Raw genomic sequence first — 13,247 nt, 5'->3', positions numbered from 1 at the left:
TTATAAGTTAAATTATGTAATCATTTATTTTATTTAGATTTTTATATTATATTGTATCACGTGTAACTATTAAGAATCTCTCTGGCGACAATAAAAGCTCGTGGCAAAAATTACATTTTTGTAAAAACCTAGTTTATAGATTAGATTCTAACGAAATATACTTAACTATATTAATCTTAATTCCGCGGCAATCACGCTATCAAATCTTATTACAGTCAGACTTCAGATTTAGATTTATTGGTAAACCCTTATAATGTTACCAAAAATGAGGCCGAGTATTGCCCGAAATAGATTTATCCATTAGCCTAAGTGAATCTGGTGAAATTTCTCAACGTTATATTTGTACTGTGTAATAAATACTTTTGCGTCCCAATGGTTGCTCCCGTGGGAACTTCGGGAAGAAATTATTGTACGTTTTAGCTTGAAGTCAAAACAATACATTGTTTCATCAAAATTAAAAGTTAATTCAGTTGAATGGTTAAGTTAAGTACTTTAGTAATTTTCGTAAACAACGTTTTTGTAATGCGATTGACAATTGTCAAGACTAAACTAGTTTAACCTTAAATCAAATAAAGTATACAAACAATTTAAAACTGTATCTAAATCGAAATAAAAATCATATGAAAAACTCTTTGGTATATTTTCCCCTACCAAAAGTGTAATTAAGTGTAAGTAAACAATTTTGATTTATAAGGTCATGAGTTCAATTTGGATCGATTTGTTTCAAGTTTGAGTACAATTTTATTTCAAGCCACGCGGTTGTGTATTAGCAAAGTCATAAAGCGACAGATATCAACAGACTGTTGAGTTACCAAAAAGAAATCAATAAAAAAAAATAACATAAATGTTTCAAAACGACAACAAATGCATATTTTTAAAAAAATGCATGCATGAGATCTTATATTGCGGATATACCATAGAAAACTTGGCCCATATTTTATATAAGTTGAGCACCCCCTTGATCCCGTCCCACTCGTCTGGAGAAAATCACAGAATATAAGCTGATGTATATATCTAAACCTTGTGCAATTATTTTGGATAGACTTTTTTTTTCGATAGACACTTTCAGTGATAAAACGTGTTGTTCGCCGCGAACGTAGACCTCGCGAATACAATGAATTTTGATGAGAATTTACAAAATTCCTTTGTTATTCCGTTGTCACTACACACACAAAATAGTCGTAAGAGCCATAAATTCCAAAGGCGCTCAGGCCATTTGTGACAACTCCGCCATTTAAAAAAAAATCCAAAAAGTGGCTCGATAATCGATTTTCATGTTTTTCGAACCTGCTCCCAAAATTTCACGGGAATCCGTTGAGAAATGCGACCCCTAGAGGAGAACACACAGACATAAAAGCACTTTTGGCCAAGCTGAAACGGAGACGCTCGCTTCGCTCGCTCGATCAATAAGTTTTTTATCAAAATGACATTTTTGATATAAGCCTTTATTGTTGTCAGAGAGATTTGGCTGCATTCAGTGGATTACAAAATCATTTATTTATTTATTTCATCATCTTACTACGGTCATGTCCTGTTTGATGAGTTATCTCGTTGGGAGCCATTCATAGGTGCGCAACATCATATTATCATAAAAATTAATTGTCGTCCAAACCAAACATGTGTACGAAATTCATCAGCTCAATCATAGGTACGTACATTGCAAGATAAATAACAGCTTGTATAAAAACAAAGAAATTGTTTATGAAGGGATTCCTTCAATAATAAAGCATTTATTTTATTAAAATTTATTATAATTGATGTTATACCTGCTATAGAAATACATCGCCTATAAAAAAATGTTGTCTATCACAAAACATTAGATAGAGCATGATAACAGATGTCCAGCGGAGTTTTAAATGTAGTCTGGTTTCACCCTTTGATAACGGAACCGTAAAATAAACTTTCAATTCTCAGAATAAAACTCAGCGCGAACTCTAATATAACTTTGCTTTGTAATTTTTCAATATCCCGTAATTAATTGCTCAATTCTGTCAATTATATCGGCGAGCGATAAAGCAGAAATGCCAATTTCAAATTAGTCTCGTTATATAAATACGAATACGCTTTTTTATTCATTCTCCATGCGTGACATAGATCCGTCCAACGATATATTTATGTTATCGCTGGACAGAATTTATATATCATTACATATTATGAAAATAAGTAACCCTTTTGCGTCTGTCTGTATGAAATAATATAAACGATAAACTCAATAACTGCTGAGCAGATTTTTTACGGTTTTCACAAATAGATAGTGTGGTTCCTGTGGAAGGTTCAGGTGTATAATTTAGCCCCACTTATTTGCTAATAATTTATTTTTAATGTCCTCTCTATGTATTGACATTCACATGTGAAAATTAATAAAGTAAATTAATAGAAAACTCATTATGTGAAAAGGCCAAGTCGAAAACTAAATAAAACAATTTACACTCAGTGCTTTTGATATTATGCATTTGGGAATATAATAATTATCCTTTTATTATTCTCAAATAAAAATAAAGATTAATATAAAAATATATTTTCGGTTGATAATTAGAGATCCCTAAATGGGATAATTTCGCCGTTGTATGTTTCTTTCTTTTATTAATTTTAATCTGTGTTCTCATTTTCGTACAATAAAGTTATTACAAACATATAAACGAACTTTTTTATATCTTATAATACTTCTTTGTACACATGTTTAAGAGACAGATGACTGTCCAGTCCAGCAATACGTACACACAATCACATCAATGCCTTACTTCTCTAATACACATGAGACAGATGACTGTCCAGCAACACGCACATACATTTACGTCAATGTCAACACAATATTGACGTCTGTGGCAGACCGCAAGTATTTATTTACTTGTTTGAGATAATCTTATTGGCTGTGTTATTGGAAAAGTTTGTCTAGATACTTTTTCTATTTTATATATTTATTATTAGATAAGCGACTTGCTTTTGGGACCTTGACAATTTAATCAATAGTTATTTATTTATCAATGGATACTTAATTTTATTTAAATAAAATTAATTTTGCAACAGTTGATTTTGCACCAGTGTGTTTTTATATTGGAACACTATCTAGTAATTCACATGTTCGAAGTGAAATAAAAGTGATTTTAAAATTAGGTATTTGGCACAGACAACCTTTACGAATAGTGATATAGAAATATCACTATTCGTAAAGGTTGTCTGTTAGATAATGTTTGTAGTATTGAGTTCGCCTAACGTATATTTAAACACTGTATTTTTGTGCGATAAAGCGAACATAAAGCGAAATAATAAATAAAAAAATAAAATTCAATTCAACATAACTAAATGACAAGTGTATATTAATATTTGCCACTTGTGAATTTAGACAGGTGGTCGTAAAAATCATATCAGATGCCTTTAGGTGCCTTGAATGAAATCTGACATTAGTGTAAGCAATTAATAAACTCTAAAAGAGAGAAATCAAATATCCCTATCTATCCTAATATTATGTAATTAGTGTGAAAGTGTTTGTTCGTTCGTTTTTTCATTCATTCAAATGTATTCCTTCACCATAAGCTAGTATAGTATACAAAGCGCCAGTTCCTTATTAATAACGTAAAACAGGTGTTAAACGCGCACGTACCTTTTATTTTAATCAAGTTAGTTAAGTTAGAATTAAATCAAGGTTTTTAAAGTTTAAACGGCATGAGCACGTTTAGTATCTGCTTTAACTAATCTATACTTATATACTTATACTTGTATTATATATTATATTATTATAAATAGGTAAGCTTTTGTGAGTTTGCATGTTTGAGGCGGGTAATCTCTGAAACTACCGAACTGATTTTAAAAATTCTTTCACCCTTAGAAAGGTACATTATGCAAGAGTGCTATAGGCTATATTTCATCGCAAAATTCCCACGGGAGCGAAGCCCCGGGCAACATCTAGTCTAGTTAGTAATAAATTGCGAAAGCCTACATTTACTTACTAATTGCTAGTAGCGAAAATAAGTTTATTAAGAAAGTATCATGTAATATCGTAATTTCACGAAGCACACGTGCTATAAAAGCAATATACTAGAATAGTATCTGTGACAATAATAAATATACTAAACATAGCCATTTCGTGGCGCGCACTATGCTTCCGAGAAATGTATTCCATTATAGTGTGACATATACAGTGCCGAGGGAAGTTCCAAATTGTTATTTACACTACAGAATCCGGCGGCTTCACTCGAGTTTTCATTATATTAAAATACAAGTTATGGCTCTCCTGGGAGGAGCTGCGACGCTTCTTGTTATACACTTTGGGTAAGGGGAGGGTTTGGTTCGAAAGTATTCTTTTTGGCGTTCGAATGATGATTTATTCAAATTTTCTCTGGAAAATATTCGCGCGTTCCGGCCCTAAGATTTCATATTCTACCAGTTTCATGTTCATATTATTATTTTTTATAAAATCACTTATATCCAAACTCATAAAATAAATAAATAAAAATCCTTTATTTCATGCTTAGAATCCATAATGTGTTAGAAACAAAAGTAACTTATAACTATGTTAGTCTTAATAAGTAGTTGCATAGGATCACGGCTATACCACAAACATCAAGAAAACTAATCGAGACTAACATTACAATTTTTTTTTCACTTAATTTAGATGGTCTCCAGCAAGTTTTGATGCAACGCCTCTCTAGAGCACGCCTGATTACAAGAACTTGCTCTTAAATCAAAGAAGAACAATTGGCTTGTTTCTCTTCAATTTAAAGTACAAAATCAGTAGTTACTTTATCTATCGAGGCGGCTTCTCGTGCATCCTATCTAACTTGATTTGCTTTCTTAACCCGCTCTCCACTGTCCTGTACTTTACACCGTTACTAACTCGGTATCGGTAAGTTCTATGTCGAGAAATTGTGATATATTTTCTTGGTAATTATGTGAAAAACTCATTATGTGAAAAGGCCAAGTCGAAAACTAAATAAAACAATTTACACTCAGTGCTTTTGATATTATGCATTTGAGAATATAATAATTATCCTTTTATTATTCTCAAATAAAAATAAAGATTAATATAAAAATATATTTTCGGTTGATAATTAGAGATCCCTAAATGGGATAATTTCGCCGTTGTATGTTTCTTTCTTTTATTAATTTTAATCTGTGTTCTCATTTTCGTACAATAAAGTTATTACAAACATATAAACGAACTTTTTTATATCTTATAATACTTCTTTGTACACATGTTTAAGAGACAGATGACTGTCCAGGCTAGAAATACGTACACACAATCACATCAATGCCTTACTTCTCTAATACACATGAGACAGATGACTGTCCAGCAACACGCACATACATTTACGTCAATGTCAACACAATATTGACGTCTGTGGCAGACCGCAAGTATTTATTTACTTGTTTGAGATAATCTTATTGGCTGTGTTATTGGAAAAGTTTGTCTAGATACTTTTTCTATTTTATATATTTATTATTAGATAAGCGACTTGCTTTTGGGACCTTGACAATTTAATCAATAGTTATTTATTTATCAATGGATACTTAATTTTATTTAAATAAAATTAATTTTGCAACAGTTGATTTTGCAACAGTGTGTTTTTATATTGCAACACTATCTAGTAATTCACATGTTCGAAGTGAAATAAAAGTGATTTTAAAATTAGGTATTTGGCACAGACAACCTTTACGAATAGTGATATAGAAATATCACTATTCGTAAAGGTTGTCTGTTAGATGATGTTTGTAGTATTGAGTTCGCCTAACGTATTTTTAAACACTGTATTTTTGTGCGATAAAGCGAACATAAAGCGAAATAATAAATAAAAAAATAAAATTCAATTCAACATAACTAATTGACAAGTGTATATGAATATTTGCCACTAGTGAATTTACACAGGTGGTCGTAAAAATCATATCAGATGCCTTTAGGCGCCTTGAATGAAATCTGACATTAGTGTAAGCAATTAATAAACTCTAAAAGAGAGAAATCAAATATCCCTATCTATCCTAATATTATGTAATTAGTGTGAAAGTGTTTGTTCGTTCGTTTTTTCATTCATTCAAATGTATTCCTTCACCATAAGCTAGTATAGTATACAAAGCGCCAGTTCCTTATTAATAACGTAAAACAGGTGTTAAACGCGCACGTACCTTTTATTTTAATCAAGTTAGTTAAGTTAGAATTAAATCAAGGTTTTTAAAGTTTAAACGGCATGAGCACGTTTAGTATCTGCTTTAACTAATCTATACTTATATACTTATACTTGTATTATATATTATATTATTATAAATAGGTAAGCTTTTGTGAGTTTGCATGTTTGAGGCGGGTAATCTCTGAAACTACCGAACCGATTTTAAAAATTCTTTCACCATTAGAAAGGTACATTATCCAAGAGTGCTATAGGCTATATTTCATCTCAAAATTCCCACGGGAGCGAAGCCCCGGGCAACATCTAGTCTAGTTAGTAATAAATTGCGAAAGCCTACATTTACTTACTAATTGCTAGTAGCGAAAATAAGTTTATTAAGAAAGTATCATGTAATATCGTAATTTCACGAAGCACACGTGCTATAAAAGCAATATACTAGAATAGTATCTGTGACAATAATAAATATACTAAACATAGCCATTTCGTGGCGCGCACTATGCTTCCGAGAAATGTATTCCATTATAGTGTGACATATACAGTGCCGAGGGAAGTTCCAAATTGTTATTTACACTACAGAATCCGGCGGCTTCACTCGAGTTTTCATTATATTAAAATACAAGTTATGGCTCTCCTGGGAGGAGCTGCGACGCTTCTTGTTATACACTTTGGGTAAGGGGAGGGTTTGGTTCGAAAGTATTCTTTTTGGCGTTCGAATGATGATTTATTCAAATTTTCTCTGGAAAATATTCGCGCGTTCCGGCCCTAAGATTTCATATTCTACCAGTTTCATGTTCATATTATTATTTTTTATAAAATCACTTATATCCAAACTCATAAAATAAATAAATAAAAATCCTTTATTTCATGCTTAGAATCCATAATGTGTTAGAAACAAAAGTAACTTATAACTATGTTAGTCTTAATAAGTAGTTGCATAGGATCACGGCTATACCACAAACAATAAGTAAACTAATCGAGACTAACATTTCAATTTTTTTTTCACTTAATTTAGATGGTCTCCAGCAAGTTTTGATGCAAGGCCTCGCTAGAGCACGCCTGATTACAAGAACTTGCTCTTAAATCAAAGAAGAACAATTGGCTTGTTTCTCTTCAATTTAAAGTACAAAATCAGTAGTTACTTTATCTATCGAGGCGGCTTCTCGTGCATCCTATCTAACTTGATTTGCTTTCTTAACCCGCTCTCCACTGTCTTGTACTTTACACTGTTACTAACTCGGTATCGGTAAGTTCTATGTCGAGAAATTGGTATATATTTTCTTGGTAATAACTTCAAAAAACTGTATGTTTTTTTTTTATTTATTTATTTTGGTACAAACAGTCATTATAAGAAACATTTTACAATAAAAATAACATGTAGATATAGACAAAACAGTGGCGAAAACTTAACAGAAGAACATAATAAATGCATGTCTACATAATTCCTCGAGGTTTTTTATGTGCCTTGCAAATCTTAAACGACACGGGTTAGCGATAACTGTGCTTGGAACATTTGAAGCTATACTGACACTTTAGCCCTTGCTAAGAAATTCAGCTGTGAACGATAAGGCATCATAATCTACTAGACCAAAACCGGCTACGACTAAAACTAGAGACTTCCATTGCTCTCCTTCCATAGCGAATACCTTCGCTTCAGAATTAACTTGCAACTGCATCGGACCCCGCATCTAAAATAAAATTCCTTAATATATCGATACAAGTTGTATACTATTTGCCGCCGCGACCAAGACAAGAGGTTCTTGTTGATGGCGTCCTTCCATTGCTCTCCTTCCATAGCGAATTCCTTCGCTTCAGAATTAACATGCAACAGCATCGGACCCCGCATCTAAAATAAAATTGCTTAATATATCGATACAAGTTGTATACTATTTGCCGCCGTCAACGAGACCGTAGCCGTACAATGTACTTGTCCTTGAAGATCAAGGTAATAAATACAAGAGAGTGGGCTCGTGAGCTGAGCTCTAGGCCTGAAGTGTGAATTATACAAAAAATGTTATGAAAGTTTCTACACAATGTACCGCTTTATGTCCTTTTTCTTTCTAGTGCGAGAGTAGTGTATGAATTTCTTTTATATTCGCTCGGGTATAACCATAATAAAGAAAATGTCATGTCACCTCTTGAATGTACCAAATTTCATCAAAATCTGCCCAAACAAAAAAGACAAAAATAAAAATCTTTTCTCTTTATCAAAATTTAAATGATATTTTTCGATGTTTATCTATATATGTATTTGTTATAAAATATAGTATCGTTGAGTTATTATCCCGTAACACAAGTCTCGAACTTACTTTGGGGCTCGCTCAATCTATGTGATTTATCCTAATAGATATTTATTTATTTACTTATATTTATAATATTAGTATGAATAGTGGGGATAGGTGCATAGGTGATGCCTGATGGTAAGCAAACACTCCAGCTAATAGACATAGTTGCTCGATAGGGGTCACCGATCGACGCGTTGCTGACAAAATATTTTTCAAAATTACAATGTAGAAGTTTTCCTTTTCATTATTGCGAAGGTAATTTCATCAATAAAACTCAAAATGCCTTAAAATACCAATTTATAAATAAGACCAAGTCTGACGATACAAGGGACATAAAACCAAAAGCCTTGGCATATTTTTTACTTCCCTGATTAATAAATGAGAGCCGAGATCCTTGTTTGCATAGTATTAGGGTTCATAAAGGCGGTGGTATTGACAAAACATTCGCTTTGCTGGAATAAGGAGATTTGTTTGCATGAACTTGGAGATTTTTTGATGGGTCCAGTGGAAACAAACACAATACAAAAACATTCATTATTTATTTTGGAAATAAAAAAGTACATATATGATAATTAAGTTGACAAACTTTATCGATTTTTTTGTATGGACGAAGCGTGTTGCGGTTTTTTAGTGGGTAGTCTTTATAGGACTATTAAAAGCCATTTTATTTTTATTTTTTGACTAAAACGGTGTGCCTCCAAGATGGCACGACTGCGTGGCGGCTCCAACAGTATCCTGAAAGTATTTGTTGGCCGATGGGATACCCCTTTGGTTCAGCGGTGGTTGCGGTTTCTTGCTGTGTAATAAATTTTTGTTTGTTTTAACTAACACTAGTGTAAGTTACTATTGTTACTAACATCATATGGAGTCTGTTTGAAATAATTTGAATTTGACTGTCTGTACGCGCTTCATGAAAAACCTATTGGATATAATTTTCGGCTTTCACAACTGTACAGCAGATGGTCTAACTTAAAATCTGGTACAGGTTTCATCGCCATAAGTTATTTGGAGCCGGAGATATAGACAAAGATAAGGTATGAGCGGACGCATGTAATAGACGCGGGAGAAGCCGCGGACAAAACCAAAAACATGCGAAATGCTCGAACACAACCGAAACCCAATTTCCTGACGAATATCATATTTTTTCATTTCCATCACTATCAAATGTCGATGACAATACGAACCTTTTATGAAAAATGTAACGTTGAAATTTCCTTTATTTCGTCACAGGACACAATACGCTGGATTCTATACGTATAACAACACAATGGTGTTTAGATTAATGATGGGAATAACCCCTGTTTTGAAAAGAGGTATTTAGTATGTCACTTTTTGTTATATTTCACAAAATCAGCATTAAAAGAAATAAATATAAATAAATAAATATATTGGGACAAATCACACAGATTGAGCTAGCCCCAAAGTAAGTTCGAGACTTGTATTATGGGATACTAACCCATATAGTATATTTTATAATAAATACATATATAGATAAACATCCAAGACCCGGGCCAATCAGAAAAAGATCATTTTCCATCATGACCCGACCGGGGATCGAACCCGAGACCTCTCGGTTCAATGGCAAGAACCTTACCACTGCGCCACCGAGGTTGTCAATTGCACCCGATACCCATAACCTGTCATCTACCCACACAGACAGGTAAATACCGAGATCTTTCCGTTGAGATTAAAACACAATTGCGATTAGTGACCGTGAAAACTATCCATCCCAATATAAATATATAATATCCCAATATTTCCTCTACTGGTGTTATCCTTATAACCCTGCACAATAGTCTGAAAGATCTGAATATACATCCTTTGAGTTATTTTCCCCTCTAAAAGGCAGCGGTACTCAAATACCTGTAAGATCATCAGAAAATTCTTGAATACACCTACGCTTGGCCAATAGTCCGTATGGAGATATTAAATTTCCCATGAGAAAAAGATATCAATGAACATTTAGAAACAATAATAAGTATTTTCTTATGTTATATACTATATTATTGAATAGAATATAACACCATATGTAGGTGCAATTAAGGACTATTATGGTCTGATATCTGAACTAGGATAATCCTGTGTTTCATGTTACCATACAGTTTTATGTTACACGAATGAATAGACGTTTATATTAATTGATCATGGTTGATCCTTTACCATGTGAACTTATAATATGTGTCTAAACCTGGTGAATTATTATTTATTACACAAAATTAACATTTAGTTACAATGTATTCTCAAGCGAGAGAAATATATTTTGAGCTAACAATAGTATAGGAAGCTAGACGATTGCAAGGCAACGACATAATAAATGCGAATGAATAGTAAAATTAAATATCAAACTGCAAAGTTCATACTAGAATTGACTTACAACAAGTCATAAAGATATGAGTATAAAAATTGCAAACGATTCGATTGTAAACATTAAACGAAAAGGTAGCGGTGTCTCGGTAACCTGACTTTTAGTTACCAGAAGTGTAGCAGTAAATTTTGCAGAGGGAGCGCGAAAGCTGTCTGATAGTCTGGCTCTATGGGCTATGATCTGGTCGAAAGAAATGGTCATTTTTAATATTTCAAAAATTGTGTACTTACATTGTTATATTACCGATAAAAATTATACATAAATTTATATTTAAAAAATGGTAAGCCCTTCTGGCATAATAGGGACCAACACTGTTTGAATGAGTTTCTTTCAGCATTTCTTCTCAGCAGTGGTCGTTCCGAAATGCTAGTAGTTTGTAGCTTTGGTAAATATCATTTAATTTAGAATATGACGTGAATTAGAATAGGCCTGTGAAGGCCTAATTTCTGGATAAATGATTTGATTTCAAAGATTGGAAGTTTTCTATTTTAGTCTAGAAATATATAATATACTAGCCGCGCTCCGGGGCTTCGCTTCCGTGGGAATTTCGGGATAAAAAGTACTCTATGGTTTATTCCAGATTATATTCTACCCGTGTACTAAATTTCGTAATAATCGGTCCAGTCATCCTCACGAACTTTCGCGTTTATAATATTAGTAGAACGTAAATTTTGCCAAATATGCGGATACAAATTGCAATTTTAAAAAAGCTTAACTACGCATTGTGCTCTTGAAGCTACTCAAATTCATTGCTAATTTACCGCTTTTACCGTGGCATAACAATCGTGGTTGTACTAAGGAACTACTTATTTTTTGTCTGGAAATTTATTTCAGTAGATTCGCGAATGATTTGCAGTGTGTACTATTAAAAAGACGTCGTAACGATATTGATAATTATGTGATGTTGATAATGATTTTTAAGTTTCACCGATAAAAATGTGTGGTTTCCAAACCAGTATTTAATTTTTACAACGAGTATAAATAAACCAACCCAGAAATGCCAACTGAACTGAACTGTGGTTCTTCTTAATTATAAGTCAAAATTTAATTGTACCTACTTACGTACATTACATTAATAATCACTGTTACAATTACCGTCGTGAACTGTTCTATCTATACTAATAAAACAAAAGTGAACATGATTAAAAGTTACTGTCCATGTCTCTAGAAGACCTTGGGATCTCGGGAAAAGAGCTTCAACAAATTGATGTGATCCTGGATTTACGGTTATATTGTTGAGGGTCAAATGGAAAGGGTATGTGTGCTCAAAGGTAACTAGATTTCACTCTGGGGCACGATTTTTGGGATTCCATTCCTCAAAAGGAAACTGGAATCATTTTTATTTAAATGTTTCATTCACTGAAATATATTTCGACATGTTGATATTAAACATTATTATATTTTGTTATAATTTTTATATAAGGTCTATAATCGCGTTTTGTTTTGGGGTAAATAGCTTTACATAAATTTACATATTTGTATTATCTACCTAGGTAATTCGTCAATATAAGAATTCTTATTTTAGATTATCAAAATCAACTAATTTAATAACGATTTTTTGTCGACGGAGAAAATTTTACTATAATAAATAAACGCTGTCTACTTGTATGTATACGTATTGATTCCCACTTCCCATTCCTTCACACTAATATTATAAATATTAAAAAGGCGCAAATTTGTATGTTTACTACTGCTTTACGCTCAAACGGCTAGGGCAATTTTAATGAAATTTTGTTATTGAGATAGCTGATACCTAAGTACTTTTTACCTTTAAGTACTTTTTTATTCCGAAAATACGTTTTTCCCATGGGATTTGGTTAAATAAGTGGGATAGTCAATGGGGCTTTATAAAGTAAATGGCGGTACTGTGCCTAAAAACTAAAAGTATATTTTACAAATAATTACGCGGGTAACAATGCAGCATGAAGCTAGTAACACACATCTTCATATAGATAACTTTTCATCACTTCACCGCGTAGATGTGATCGCGATCAGATATTTGCATACATTTGCAAGTCGACAAATTGTGGGCGTTGAATATTTCCACTTAATTACTTTTAGTGATTTGTGTGTTCACAAAGATATACGGATAAAAAGTTTATATGCATCATAAAATATTTGAAGCTGGGACACGCTAGACAGAAATATATCCTTAAATTACCTCCGTGGTCTGTCATCATGCCGGAGTGCTGAACTGGGGTCCTAGGTTCAATCCCCGGTCAGGTCAAGAAGGAAAATGAACTTTTTAAGAATGACCTGGGTCTTGATCTATATCTGTATATGTTTTAAAAATATAGTTTCGTTGAGTTAGTACCTGTAACACAAGTCTCGAACTTACTTTTGGGCCAACTCAATCTGTGTGAATTGTCCATACATCCATATTTATTTACCTATTTGTATTATAAAAAGTCCACCTTTTCTTCTCACATTCTTCTCACATTTCCTACCGTATTCAAAAATAGATTGTACCCAGTGTATAAACAC

At 32.7% G+C, this 13,247-nt stretch overlaps 1 protein-coding gene across 1 annotated transcript in view; it reads left to right on the top strand.

Annotated features, from left to right (window-relative positions):
* The window catches only part of LOC128673721 (uncharacterized), a 119,784-nt gene that overhangs the window by 16,305 nt on the left and 90,232 nt on the right, over positions 1-13,247 (top strand). The window lies entirely within an intron of this gene.

Source organism: Plodia interpunctella, chromosome 11 (assembly GCF_027563975.2).
Source record: "Plodia interpunctella isolate USDA-ARS_2022_Savannah chromosome 11, ilPloInte3.2, whole genome shotgun sequence".
Taxonomy (NCBI): domain Eukaryota; kingdom Metazoa; phylum Arthropoda; class Insecta; order Lepidoptera; family Pyralidae; genus Plodia; species Plodia interpunctella.
Note: the sequence above shows the minus strand (reverse complement) of the source record. Positions and strands in the feature narration are given on the sequence as shown.